The sequence below is a fragment of the Nerophis ophidion genome, linkage group LG07 (genome assembly GCF_033978795.1).
Source record: "Nerophis ophidion isolate RoL-2023_Sa linkage group LG07, RoL_Noph_v1.0, whole genome shotgun sequence".
In the NCBI taxonomy this organism is placed as follows: Eukaryota; Metazoa; Chordata; class Actinopteri; order Syngnathiformes; family Syngnathidae; genus Nerophis; species Nerophis ophidion.
In genome coordinates, this window is record NC_084617.1 from 33,997,789 (window position 1) to 34,011,922 (window position 14,134).

A 14,134-nucleotide genomic window follows, 5' to 3' on the forward strand; every position below is an offset into this window, starting at 1 on the left:
GGGCATCATGGTCTGGTTCCGAGCAGGGAAGTCAAGGATCGAGGAGAGCAGTCAGGAATCCGGATGGGAGTTGAGTGACAAGGCACAATCACGGAGGACAGAGAAGTCACTGAGGAAATACAAAAAAGGACATGAACCAGGGGAAAACACGGAAAGATAGAGCAAAACAAGGGCAAGGAAATCACTGGGAATACAGGGAATGCCAGACGTGATGCTCACTGTAAGGTTAGCGACGTTCTGGCAAAGGTTCCTCGGGTCTATTGGTCTTTATGTCGCTCCCTCTCATCAATTCCAGGTGTGTTGATTATAGATAGAGTGCAGGCTTGTTGCTGCGTGGGTGTTCTGCACTCAGCACGAGCTAGGGCGTGTCTGAACGCACCGTCAGCAGTGGCGCACGCAGCTCCAGTTGCCGAGGGAACACGGGTTCGACTCCATGTCATGACATATTCAACTGAATATGGGTTGAAAATTATTTGCATATCATAGTATTCCGTTTATATTTACATCTAACACAATTTCCCAACTCATATGGAAACGGGGTTTGTAATTAGCGCGTGCTTGCCTTTACCGCATGCCTTTGGTAAGCGCCGGAGTAAGAAGAGGTTTTAAATTAATTAGCGCCCCGGCTGCAATTCAAGGAAATACGGTAACTACACAGACTTTGTTCGGGAGATTTCCCCTCTGTGCGCTTGGTTTAACGTAATTTTCCCTCGCTTCCTGGCATGCATTTTGAAAGCGCACTGCTGTGTTTAGTTGGAGACAGGTGTGGACAATATTGTCCCCACTCAAATGATACAGCCAAGGAGAAAACTATTTGATGTGTCGTAAACATGTCACGACTTGTTTATAACGTCTTTAATTTGTTTCCTGAATGTTCACTTCTCCTTTATTTAACTGCAAACTATCTGTATAATCAAATAACATCAATACTAGCTACAATGTTTTATCATCTCATCAGACTGAACGAAGGGGGGGAAGGTTGTGTATTGGATGTGAGAGGTGTCACTCCTCTTTAATTGTGTTGGCCAAACTGTTGTACTGAAGCAAGAGAAGAACACAGCTTATTTATTAGACTTCATCTTCAGTTGCCCAACTGCTTTGAGTTTTATTTTGATATCAATAAGTAAACACCATGTTTTTTTTAACATTACTTGTGTTTTTCATGTCACAAAGGTATTACTTCAAAATACATTCATGTGACAGAACATTCTGTTACTGTTTTATTGTTTATAGTTAATTCCTATATGACATACTTCTGCTCAAACTCTTAATGGATTTGTCCCTATACATCATCTACATGAACATACCTTAAATAAAATAATACAAAAAATACCTCCCATCAAAATGTAAAAATAGAGATAAAAGCATTATGTAATGACAAGGAGCTGACAAGTTGATATTAATAATGAATTACAATATATATATATATATATCTATATATATATATATATATGTATATATATATATATCTATATATATATAGATATATATATATATATATAGATATGGCTCCACGGTGGAAGAGGTGTTAGTGCGTCTGCCTCACAATACGAAGGTCCTGAGTAGTCCTGGGTTCAATCCCGGGCTCGGGATCTTTCTGTGTGGAGTTTGCATGTTCTCCCCGTGAATGCGTGGGTTCCCTCCGGGTACTCCGGCTTCCTCCCACTTCCAAAAACATGCACCTGGGGATAGGTTGATTGGCAACACTAAATTGGCTCTAGTGTGTGAATGTGAGTGTGAATGTTGTCTGTCTATCTGTGTTGGCCCTGCGATGAGGTGGCGACTTGTCCAGGGTGTACCCCGCCTTCCGCCCGATTGTAGCTGAGATAGGCACCAGCGCCCCCTGCAACCCCAAAGGGAATAAGCGGCAGAAAATGGATGGAGATATATATATATATATATGTATATGTATATATATATATATATATATATATATATATATATATATATATATATATATACTATTTTGCACTTGTGCACTGTTTTTTTACACTGACCCGACTTGTTCACCAAAGGCAAAGTGAGTGTGGCATATGTGTTTTCAAGTGGGCGTGCAGGTGAGTTGTGTGCACAGACATTTGGCAAACTGGCTTCTCTGTGTTAATCGTCTCATCGTGTTCCAAAGGTTTCAACTCAAATATTCTCCCATTGGTGCTGTGGAATTTGGTTAGCTGCTACATGCTAGCTAGTTGCACTGTGTCATGGTAGCATGACTCCACACAGAGTCCAACAGACATAATTAACCCCCTTTTTTTCATTCTGTTATGGCGTAGCGGCTAAAAGCGAGGAAAAGTGCTAATGCTCTTGAATCATGCACATGACATTTTTTCGACGCTGGAAAACTTAGCGACTTTATTTTTATTGATCGCCGGTTAATTGACTTATGGAATTTCGGCCCAGACCTGTTCAGGATACTTATAGCATGACTATGAATATTGTACTAGGGACTACTGTGCCTGTACTGTATATCTGACAGGTGATATGTCCTATGAACATCATTGCAGCTACACGCAGACAAGCACTTCAAACAAACTGCCAGCTTCTTTTCATGTCGCAGCCAATAGGAAAAATTGATTGGAACAGGGTGGCTTAGGACTGGATTTTCTTCAACCATAATATATTTCCTTAACAACTGCAGCTTAAATTAGAGCGTTTTTTCTTTTTCTTTGTCCGGTGGTGCTTGAGGTTTTTTTCCTTAAGTGAAAAGTTGATATTGTTGTTGGGAGGGAAAAATGACTTTTTTCATGTGTGCAGGAATGTAGATTTCTTCCCCCCGTGAAATCCTAATTGTGCCTTGGAGGGCTGCGAGGGTATCTGCGGTGCGCTCCGCTCAACAGGATTTGTGTCTGCATGTGTGTTAGAATGTGTCTCCTAGCTTGAATGCGGATATAACCCCTTTCATTTGCACAAGATGCCGATTATATTTGTACTTGCCGATAGGCTGATCCCTTGCATCTGTAGTTTTATATTTGTTTTCCTCAAAGACATAAAAGTTTTTGTCGGACAAGTTTGTATCTGATATGACATTTGGCAACAGGTGCAGCTTTGGTAGCTGGGTCCTGAGATCAGGTCTTCACCATCACTACTGCAATGTCTGATTGGAACTCGCCAAAGGAAATACATCTTGGGTCACCGCAGAGTTTGTCCGGTGTTTTTTTAAATTATTATTGCTGTACATTTATGCAAATCCGGGATAAGATCCTGTCTGCCTCCAGCAAGGCATCCTCCTGGATTTGGTCTATGTGTGAAAGGCAGGTTGTTGTTGACAGTCTAAAAGGAATTGCAACATCATGCCAAGATCATCATTAATTGTTGCTTGAAAGGCGGATTAGGATTACCCCTCCTATAGAACCCTCCCAACACCTGTCCTTCCTTACATCTAACCACATTACATTTTTCTCCCCCTTCTTATTTCAGTCTCAGTTCAAGTTGGCAAAATAAGAGGGACTGATTTATTCCAATGAATCATCAGTGCTGGAAACGATTCAATATGTGCCACATTCAGATGGGTGATATATTATTCCCTTGGGGAGAGGCAAAGATGGAGCTTCATTTGTGCCGTCTTTATCAGTGTGTCAGGCAGAAAGGCTGAGCTTGTTCTCTATGAATGGACGAGCCCTTGAACCATAAACCTGTACCTCGTCTGATAACAGTTCTCTGCATTGTGATTATAAGTGCCATTCTGCGGAATGTCCTTTCTGACAGCGCTAAATACGAACAACATGATCTGACAGATGATTTTTTTTAAACATATTTGAAGCAGTTCTTCCAGATTGTCAGTCCTGCATGTACAATGTTGGGGATTTTGTTAAGAACTGAAAGCAAACCACATTATTGTTTCTACATTCCCCCCCAAGCTTTGCTGTTCCCTGGATTATTTGTGTTTGTATTCATATTGTGGGCCCAACTGACATCTATGTTTGCACCATCCCGTAAGAGTGTTCCCTGAATTAGTCAGAACCCGAGTGATGACATGGCCCTGATTGTCAGACGGGTGGGCTGGTGACACCGGAACACAGACGGTGCTTGTCTGTTTGAAATATTCTCTTTCAAGCTTCCAAGCCTTGGGCAGTCCTCGCTCCTAGTCTTCCAACAGCCAGTTTCGCCCACAGAAAGGAGACTCTTCCATACTGGAAAATCCGACCCTGTCAACTGGCAGTCTGGACTATGTTCAGCTGACACAAACCTCTCTTGATAATCACTAGTTTGCCACCCCGTGTACAGTGGATGCCTTTTGGTCGCCATCCATGGATGGCGTCAATAGCATCTTCCTACACAACAGTGACTGTGCGCGGGGCACAAGAAAATGTGGGAATAATTTACACTTTCTCACTGTACTACCATCAGAAACCATAATTAATCATGATAGAAAAAATGTGGAAGCCATCTTGGCTGGTGAAACACACAGTGCCTGTGAACAGCCCTGACACCTTGAACAGCTCTGATGGCCAAATAGAAATGGGTGTCAAGAGTGCTTACAACTAGGCTAGTTCTCACTGCATCATGTATCCCGTCAACTGAATTCTTGTTCCAGCATGATGCTTTCAACTCGTAATGGAATGTATCGTATGTATGGCGGTCTTGACTACAGGTCTGACCCTTGGACCGACCCCCATGTGATCAACTCAAAACCTACTTGCTTATACCGTATTTTTCGGATTATAAGTGGCATTTTTTTTTCATAGTTTGGCCGGGGGTGTGACATATACTGACTTATGTGTGAAATTATTAACACATTACAGTAAAATATCAAATAATATTATTTATCTCATTCGCGGACGGGAAAAAGAAAATGTCAGCAATCGTCACACACACGTCAACCAATAAGAATTCGGCGGGGGAGGGTCATGGCAGAAGTGCATTGTGGGTCATAGGATGCTAACTGCTATATGCTATATGCTACTGCCGTAGCTATTGAAATGGATCATTTGAATGTTGGCGGTAACTTAGAAGGGCTGAACAAAAACGGTACCGAAAAGGAAATCATGTACTGCAGATTGCAAGCTGGACGTAGTGAAATATGCAGCAGAAAACGACAAGAGGAGGCGGCGCATACCTTTGGAGTTGGCAGAGTTGTTTAAAAGCGACATCGAGGATGAAGATTTCATTGACTTTATCGATTAGGAGTGACAGATTGTTTGGTAAACGTATAGCATGTTCTATATGTTATAGCTATTTGAATGACTCTTACCATAATGTTACGTTAACATACCAGGCACATTCTCAGTTGGTTATTTATGCGTCATATAACGTACACTTATTCAGCCTGTTGTTCACTATTCTTTATTTGTTTTAAATTGCCTTTCAAATGTCTATTCTTGGTGTTGGATTTTATCAAATAAATTTCCCCCAAACATGCGACTTATGCTCAAGTGCGACGCATATATGTTTTTTCCTTCTTTATTTTGCATTTTCGGCCGGTGCGACGTATACTCCGGAGCGATTTACAATCCGAAAACTACGGTATGTCAAACTACGGCTGGGCGATAAAACGGTATCAATATATTTAATCGATTTCGATAAAAATGGCCTTCCACAAAACGTTCAGTATTTGTTTTACTTCTTCGTCGGAAGAAGTATGGAAGCTTGGTTGCATGAACAAAGGCGCCCGCTCTCTTGTAACCGAACAACGCAGGAAGTGATCACTAATCAGTGGGCGTGACATTATAGTATTAACTATCATGTTCTGGCAGTTCATTGTTTGCATGGAGTGAGAAAAGAAAGTACAAATGAAAAATTGTGATGATTGATAAAATTGCAAAAAAAAGCATGATTTATACCATGTCCAGTGAGCCTCACATAGATTGTGTTCATAATGGGTTACTGTATACTTGTATAGCACTTTTCTACCTTTAAGGTACTCAAAACGCTTTGACACTATCTTCACATTCACCCATTCATACACACATTCACACACTGATGGCGGGAGCTGCCATGCAAGGCGCTAACTGGGACCCATCAGGAGCAAGGGTGAAGTGTCTTGTTCATGGACACAGCAGACGTGACTAGGATGGTGGAAGGTGGGATTGAACCAGGAACCCTCGGGTTGCTGGCACAGCCAATCTTCCAACCACACCACGCAGTCCTCAAAGTCATTGTTACTTTGCAATCAAGGGAAATAATATTGGATGTTGGTGGAAGGGCACAATATGATTTCATAGCATGTGTCTTGCTTGACAGGGTAATTACGGGCAAACGTTATAATTTGGCCCCTTTTAAATGTAGTGTGTTCTTATTAGCCAAACTACGTGTCAACAAATTTGTGTTGCCTCAATTAGCATCTGAAAGTGATATCCCAGTGTTTTGCTTCTAGTTGCCTCCGAGTAGTGGTTAGCGTGTACATTTGCAGGAATGTGCTTTCATGGCCGTAAGGAGGTGTAGGCTACGTGTGTTGAGCAAGCACTAGAGAAGTGTCAGGAGCCTCGGCAAGCAAGGCAGCATCCAGGGTGACTAATGAGCTTAACATGAGCGCGGCTGTGGTGAAAGAAGTCGTCAATGTTGAGAGAAATGCAGAAATTGTTCCCTAGGCTGATACTAATTCCTTCAACCCCCCCAAAGCGTCAATCAGATGGGGAACCATCTTAATGTCGGGTACGGTTCCATAGCAGCTCTTAAACGCAAAAGCACAGGACTTGCACTAACAGACTGGATTGTGGTAGTGACAATCTGTAGTCCAGCCATCCATTTTCTACCGCTTTTCCCTTTTATTTAACAAAATAAGAAAAGTTGAAATTACACAAGAATGCAACATTTAGTAATATTTTTAAAACTTAAAAAAATATTTGTCATCTACCAAGAACAGGGACGTCAAACTGGTTTTCATTGAGCGCCATATCCAATTTGCCTCATGATTTCATTATTAATAGTATACATTGTTTTAAGTAGACTACCTATTTTGCACTTTTTCCGACTTTTCCTCAATTTCCCTCCCACTTTCGCTGTTTCACTCCTGGGTGCCTTTTGGTCAATCCCGGGACCCCGGGGCTCGTGCAGCTCGCTGCGGGACTTGTGGAACTCCATTCTGGGTATGATGTTGATTTTACAGTAAAAACTTTAAATTTTTTGTTTTTTTACCACATTTTACGGTAAAAGGCAAAACGGTACGAGTTACTATGAATTGATTAACGTGGACCCCAACTTAAACAAGTTGAAAAAGTCATTTAGGTGTTACCATTTAGTGATCAATTGTACGGAATATGTACTGAACTGTGCAATCTACTAATAAAAGTATCAATCAATCAATCAAACTGTTTTTTGGGGGCGGGGGGTTCACAGAAAAAGCTGGCAGTCAATGTCAGAATGTTTGTGTTGAATTGACATTGGTTTTTACAACATAATAATGTTGATGGAAAAACTGTACAAGTTTTTTTTTTCTGGCAACTTAGCTGTCAGTTTTTCTACCGTAAAAACACATGTACCATCTTCCCATTTACATTAATATACCGTTAAAAACAACAACCCTTGATTTTTACTAACTGGCAGCTCAGTCAACAGAATTTTTACGCAAAAATCAGTAGTATCCATCCATTCATTTACTACCGCTTATTCCCTTTGGGGTCACGGGGTGTGCTGGTGCCTATCTCAGCTACAATCGGGCGTAAGGCGGCGTACACCCTGGACAAGTCTCCACCTCATCACAGGGCCAACACAGATAGACAGACAACATTCACACTCACATTCACACACTAGGGCCAATTTAGTGTTGCCAATCAACCTATCCCCAGGTGCATGTCTTTGGAAGTGGGAGGAAGCCGGAGTACCCGGAGGGAACCCACACAGTCACGGGGAGAACATGCAAACTCCACACAGAAAGATCCCGAGACCAGTATTGAACCCAGGACTACTCAGGACCTTCGTATTGTGAGGCAGATGCACTAACCCCTCTTCAACCATGAAGCGCAAAAAAAAAAAATCAGTAGTAGTTTTTTTAAATTTACAGCAACATGCTGTAAAGAACAACGTAAAATGTATTGTCATTTTTATTAATTTGATGGGTAGTTAGCTGTAAAGTTAAGTATTTTTATTTGACAAAAACATGTTTGGAAAGTATGCTAATATTCTGTAATATTTGTTGCTATATTGGATACTATAAAAGTTTAAAAGGTATGCAATTTCAAGTAGTGGATATATTTTTTCCGTCAAAATAAAAAAACCCAATTACATTTAGTGAGAAAATATGAAGTTCTTTATAGTCACATATAATTTCCTGGTGTTTGCGGGCCAGATAAAATGATGTCTGGCCCCTGGGTCTTAAATTTGACACCTGTGACCTACAAATATATATTGTGCAAAGGTTTGTTTAGATGTATAAGGTGCAAGTTTAGATATTAGACATTTCAAACATTCTTTTGATATAACTGTTATGATCCGTAGCCCGGATCATGTTTTGAATTCCTCAGTTCTATTTTCTGCACCCGTGGGTTTGTGTTTTTCAGTTACCATGGGTGCTTATTGGTTTCACCTGCCCCTGGTTAGTGTTTGGCACGCTCACCTGCTGCCAAGCACTAATCAGAGAGCTATTTAATCCTGCCTTTTCCGATCAGTCAGTCTGGCTTCTTAGTTTGCTACACGCAACAATTAACGACAGTATTTTGATTCCTTTTGTTTGCTAGGTTCCACGCCATGCTCTTTTTGTATGCTAGCTCCTACGCTAGCCCCCTTAGCTTTGCCTCCCGTGCTATGAGCATGCTTTTGTTTTTCCCTGCCTGATTTATTGTTAAAATAAATAATTTCCTATCTTCACGCTGTGTCCTGGAGTCCGTCTGCATCTGAGGAGAACGACCCCCGCATCACAATACGACTCGATCGTTACTGTCATGTCTGTAAATCAGGTTTATGTTTGGTCATGTTCTGTTTTATTTTTGGACTCTTGCTTCACATTTTGCACTTCCTGGTTTTGTTTGTTTCCAGGCCAGCCCATTAGTTTCCACCTGGTCCCCTTAGTCACGCCCCGATCCTCAGCCTCTCACACCTGGTTCTAATTACCACAGCAGTATTTAAGTCATTTGTTTTCCTTTCCTCGGCCTGGCTTCTTTACCTACTGGACTATGTTGAATACTCATGACCACGCACCTACCTTTCCTTGCCGGACCCTCATGCTTTGCCACGCTGTTTGTTTGACCACGCCACGTAAGACTTCTTTGTTTATATGCCTCAGTGCTAGTTTTTGGTTTGCCATGTGCCTGTTATAGTATCTTCTGTTTGTTTTGTATATAGGATTGCCATTGTGCTGTTTTTGTTCTAAGTTTTAGCATCGATTATTATCCGCACCTCGAGCGTGCTTTTTGTTTTGCCTTTTTGTATTATAGTGAATAAATAAAAACCATGTACTTACATTCACGTCTCGCCCGTTCGAATCATCCTTTGCGTAGAAGAAGCGAAATAAAGCCTTGTCACAGTCCTGACGGTTACAATAATTGTTGATGTTTGTTGCTTAGAGCTTATGGAAAACTTGAAAATCTCAGAAAATGCGGCGTACTGTAAACTGTAAGCCATGATCATCAAAATGATATTATAAAAAGGCTTCACATATCTCACTTTGCATGTTAATATCATGTATTAATTTAGTTTCCCCAATTGATAACCCCAATTCTTCAGAGTTTGCACTGGCTCCCTGTTCATTTTAGGATTGATTTTAAAACGTTGCTGTTTGTTTTTAAATCTTTACATGGACTGGCACCTCAGTATATCTCGGACCTCATCCAAATTTACACTCCTGCGTGCGCTCTGAGGTCCGAGAGCCAGTTCCAGCTCGTGGTGCCCAAGACCAGACTTAAGACCAGGGGAGACAGGGCCTTCTCTGTGGACAGCCCTAAGCTCTGGAACACTCTGCCCCTCCATGTTCAAACTGCTTCCACAGTGGAGTGTTTTAAGTCTCGTCTTAAGACCCACTTTTATTCTTTGGCTTTTAACACTACGTGAGTTGTGTGGTCCTCTGTTCTCTGTTGTCCTCTGTGTTTTTTATACACTTTGATTTCTATTTTACTGTTTTAATAGATTTTACCCTTTAAAATTGTTTTTAACCATATTTATTTTTATATTGTTTTTATACTGTTTTTTTATTTAATTATATTTTATTTTTATTCAGTCATTGGTGGAGCATAATATTGTTTTTTAATATTGTTTTTAACATGGCTGTGCAGCACTTTGGAAACATTCTTGTTGTTTAAATGTACTATATAAATAAAGTGGATTGGATTGAATTGGATAACATTTGAAGTTAATTGCTGACATGAATGGACTTTTACTCAATATTCTAATTTCAGGAGTTCCATGTATAAAATAATGTGGTGGGAGGAAAACATGCAAATTTTCTCTGACTATAATTGAACATTCACCTACCGAAGGAGCAAATTGTTGCAAGCTTTTGACCACAAACTTAGTCATTGCTGGGTTACATTGGCTTTCCCTGCCCCAGACGTGAACTGGAGCCTCCAAAGCAGTCAGAATATGTCTCCTAGTGCTCATCTGAATGACAAGGCATTCATTTAAATCTAACAGCTAATAGCGCTAACAATATAAGCGGCACATTAGTACCTGTAGTATTTACATCAGATGACTGCTGCTTCCTGGAATGAGATCGGTGCGGGTAAAAAAAACCCCGACATTCTATGTTCAAATGTTTCAGCATATTGCTTGTATGTCTTCTTATTGATGAAATAGCAGTCTTAGGATTTTTAAAAGTAGCGCTGTTGCAATATTTTTTTGTGAATTGTCGGCAAACTTCAGTGCGCTTTTTCCGCCCGGTGTCGCACGGTGCCTAATGATGTCATCCCCACCCGGAAGAAGCGTTAAGGGAACAGTTAGACAAAATGGCAAGCGATTCCAAAGAATTGACACACTGGAAACCGGTTCTGAGGAAGAACCGTTTTTTGATTCCCATTCCCTCAACTCCTCCCTTTTTGTTTTTGGTAAAAATGATATCCAACTTTCATCCTGCAGAAAAGAGTCATATGAGTAATTGTGACAGCAGAGTAGCGGGAGCCTAGCTATTTATTCATCTTTACACCCTAAAACTCTTTGACATAGTTGATCTTCAGATCCTCCTGGTCGTGTTCAAAGCTCACAACAATCTACTTCCACAATGTCTTCAGAAGTGCAGATATGTTTCAAACAACACGGGCAAGAACTAGTTCCAGAGAACATGGTGTATCTGTGAAAGGACTAAACCTGTGGGAATGAACTGAGGATGTGCAGTTCAATCCACGTGTTTAAACGAATGTTTCAAAATAAGACTACGAACAAGTACAGAGATGTGCTGTGAGTCAATAGATCATGTTTATATACTTATACATGACTAACTTTTTTATACATATATATTCATACATCTTTACTTTACTGTATTATGGAGCACCATGTGGGAAGAAATGGATGGAAATGAAAGGGAGGAAAGAGGAAGGAAGTTGAAAGAAAAAAAAAGGAAAAAAGTGTATGCACAATTGTGCATTTGAACAATCGTATGTGTATATGTATATATACATACACTATATTGCCAAAAGTATTAGGCCACCTGCCTTGACTCACAAATTAAGTTGAAGTGCCATCCCGTTCCTAATCCATAGGGTTAGGAATGCAGCTATTACAGTTTCAACTCTTCTGGGAAGGCTGTCCACAAGGTTGCAGAGTGTGTTTATTGCAATTTTCCACCATTCTTCCAAAAGTGCATTGGTGAGGTCACACACTGATTTTGGTGGAAAAGACCTGGCTCTCAGTCTCAGTTGTAATTCAAACCAAAGGTCAGGACTATGTGCAAGCCAGTCAAGTTCATCCACACCATACTCTGTCATCCATGTCTTAATGGACCTTGTTTTGTGCACTTGTGCACAGTCATGTTCCCACAAAGTTTATATCATGGAATTGTCCAAATTGTTTGAATTGTTTTGGTATCCTGGAGCATTTAAAGTTACTTTCACTGGAACTAAGTGGCCACGCCCAACTCCTGAAAAACAATGCCACACCATATTTCCTCCACCAAATTCCACACTCGGCACAATGCAGTCCGAAATGTAGGGTTCTCCTGGCAACCTCCAAACCCAGACTGGTCCATCAGATTGCCAGATGGAAAAGTGTGATTCATCAGTCTGAGAAGGTGTCTCCACGGCTCTAGAGTCCAGTGGCGACATGCTTTACATTATTGCATCCCACGCTTTACATTGGACTTGGTGATGTATGGCTTAGATACAGCTGCGCGGCCATGGGAACCCATTCCATGAAGCTCTCTGCATGCTGGACATGGGCTAATTGGAAGGTCACATGAAGTTTGGAGCTCTGTAGCAAATGACTGTGCAGAAAGTCTTTGCACTATGCGCTTCTGCATCTGCTGACCCCTCTCTGTCAGTTTATGTGGCCTACCACTTGGTGGCTGAGTTGCTGTTGTTCCCAAACGCTTCCATTTTTTAAAATAATAAAGCCGACAGTTGACTTTGGAATATTTAGTAGCGAGGAAATTTCACGACTAGATTTCTTTCTTCCTATGACAGTTCCACGATGGAAATCACTGAGAGCAGCCCATTCTTTCACAAATGTTTGTAGAAACAGTCTCCATGCCCAAGTGCTTGATTTTATACACCTGTGGCGAGGCCAAGTGATTAGTGATTCACATCATTTGGATGGGTGGCCAACACTAACGTGCGGTGAACTAAACACCAGGTGAAGCATGCATACTTTTTTTCTTCTTTTTTTTTTTTTAACTTAAATTCATATGTGCAGCTCTAGTCATTGTTGATTTAGGATGCACATTAGAGTAACAGGAAAAAAAGGGAGATATTCGCTTTCATAAAAACGTTATCATAATGATATTATGATATGACAAATGGTTCCAAAAAGTATTTAATAAAGTTGTTATTAAATACTTTTTGATCCCATTTGCTTTTAACAAAATAAATCAAGTATTGTGAGTGTATCTTACCTTTCTGTATTTGTATCTGAAGCAGCAATAGCTATCCTCCATGAAAACATACTTTGTATGAGCGCATTCATTTTGTCTTAAAGTCCAGTTTAGAGAAGTATCTCATCTTGGATACAGTATATAATCCTCCATATTGGCAGAAACATTCATTTAATTTAATTTCATTCCAAAAAATTAAACAATATTTTTGCATCTGACAAAAAACACCCACAAACGCTGGCTTACTCTAATAAAAATGCCATGTTTGTTGTAAATCCTGTTAAAAGAAAAAGAAAAGAAAAAAGGCTGGCTTTTGCTGGAGAGACCTGTGTCTGCTAGCTTCTCCAAGTGTGGCGAGTCAGAGTACTGCTGAGGCATTGAACTGCAAGTTGACAATATATCGCCCACTACCTTGAGGCAGAGGTACATGCTGCCTCATGGCCTGCCTTTTCCCCGTGGCAACTAGCATGTGGCCCCTCGCACACACCGCCTGTGTCTGCCTAACTTCTCGTATGCTGCGTTGTTTTGATCAGGAAACATGGAGTTTCCGCGATTTTGACCATGAAAATGATCAAAATCTACAGGACCCACACCAAAATCACATAGAAAGCATGAACCAAAAGATAAATATTAAAATTATTATTTTATTGTATTACTTTGTTTTGGAACATCTCATGGTTAAGCCACCTGGTGGCAGTTGAGGCACTGCCTCACTTGCCTCCCCTGACAGCACGTGTATGTATATATTGGTAAATGCATGTATTGACATGATTAACAATGAATGTGATCAAGTACTATGATTTTGAGAGAGACTCTAGAGCAGGGGTCGGGAACATTTTTGGCTGAGAGAGCCAAGAATCCAAATATTTCAACATTTATTTCCGTAAGTGCCATATACATTTTTTTTCAACACTCAACAACTAAATGTGTGCATTTTTAAGTAAGACCAACATTTGTAGAGTATAATAGGTCTCTTATTCTTTGTAACAACATTGTTATTCTGAAGCTAACTTTGGAGGGGGCGTGGCCTGCGGGCCTGCAGCGAAGCAGGGTGTTGCCAGGATCGGCCTAGAAATCAACGACAGATGCGTAGATGGCCCACCTTTGCCTTGTTATCTAATCACCTGTCGCTCTGTTATAAGCAGCAGCCAGGAGAAGAGTTGGGGTTGGGGCTGGAGCCAGAGCGCAAGCGAGAACGAAAGAGGAAAAGAAAATTGCTAGGAAACAACTGAGAGACTTATTGAAAAA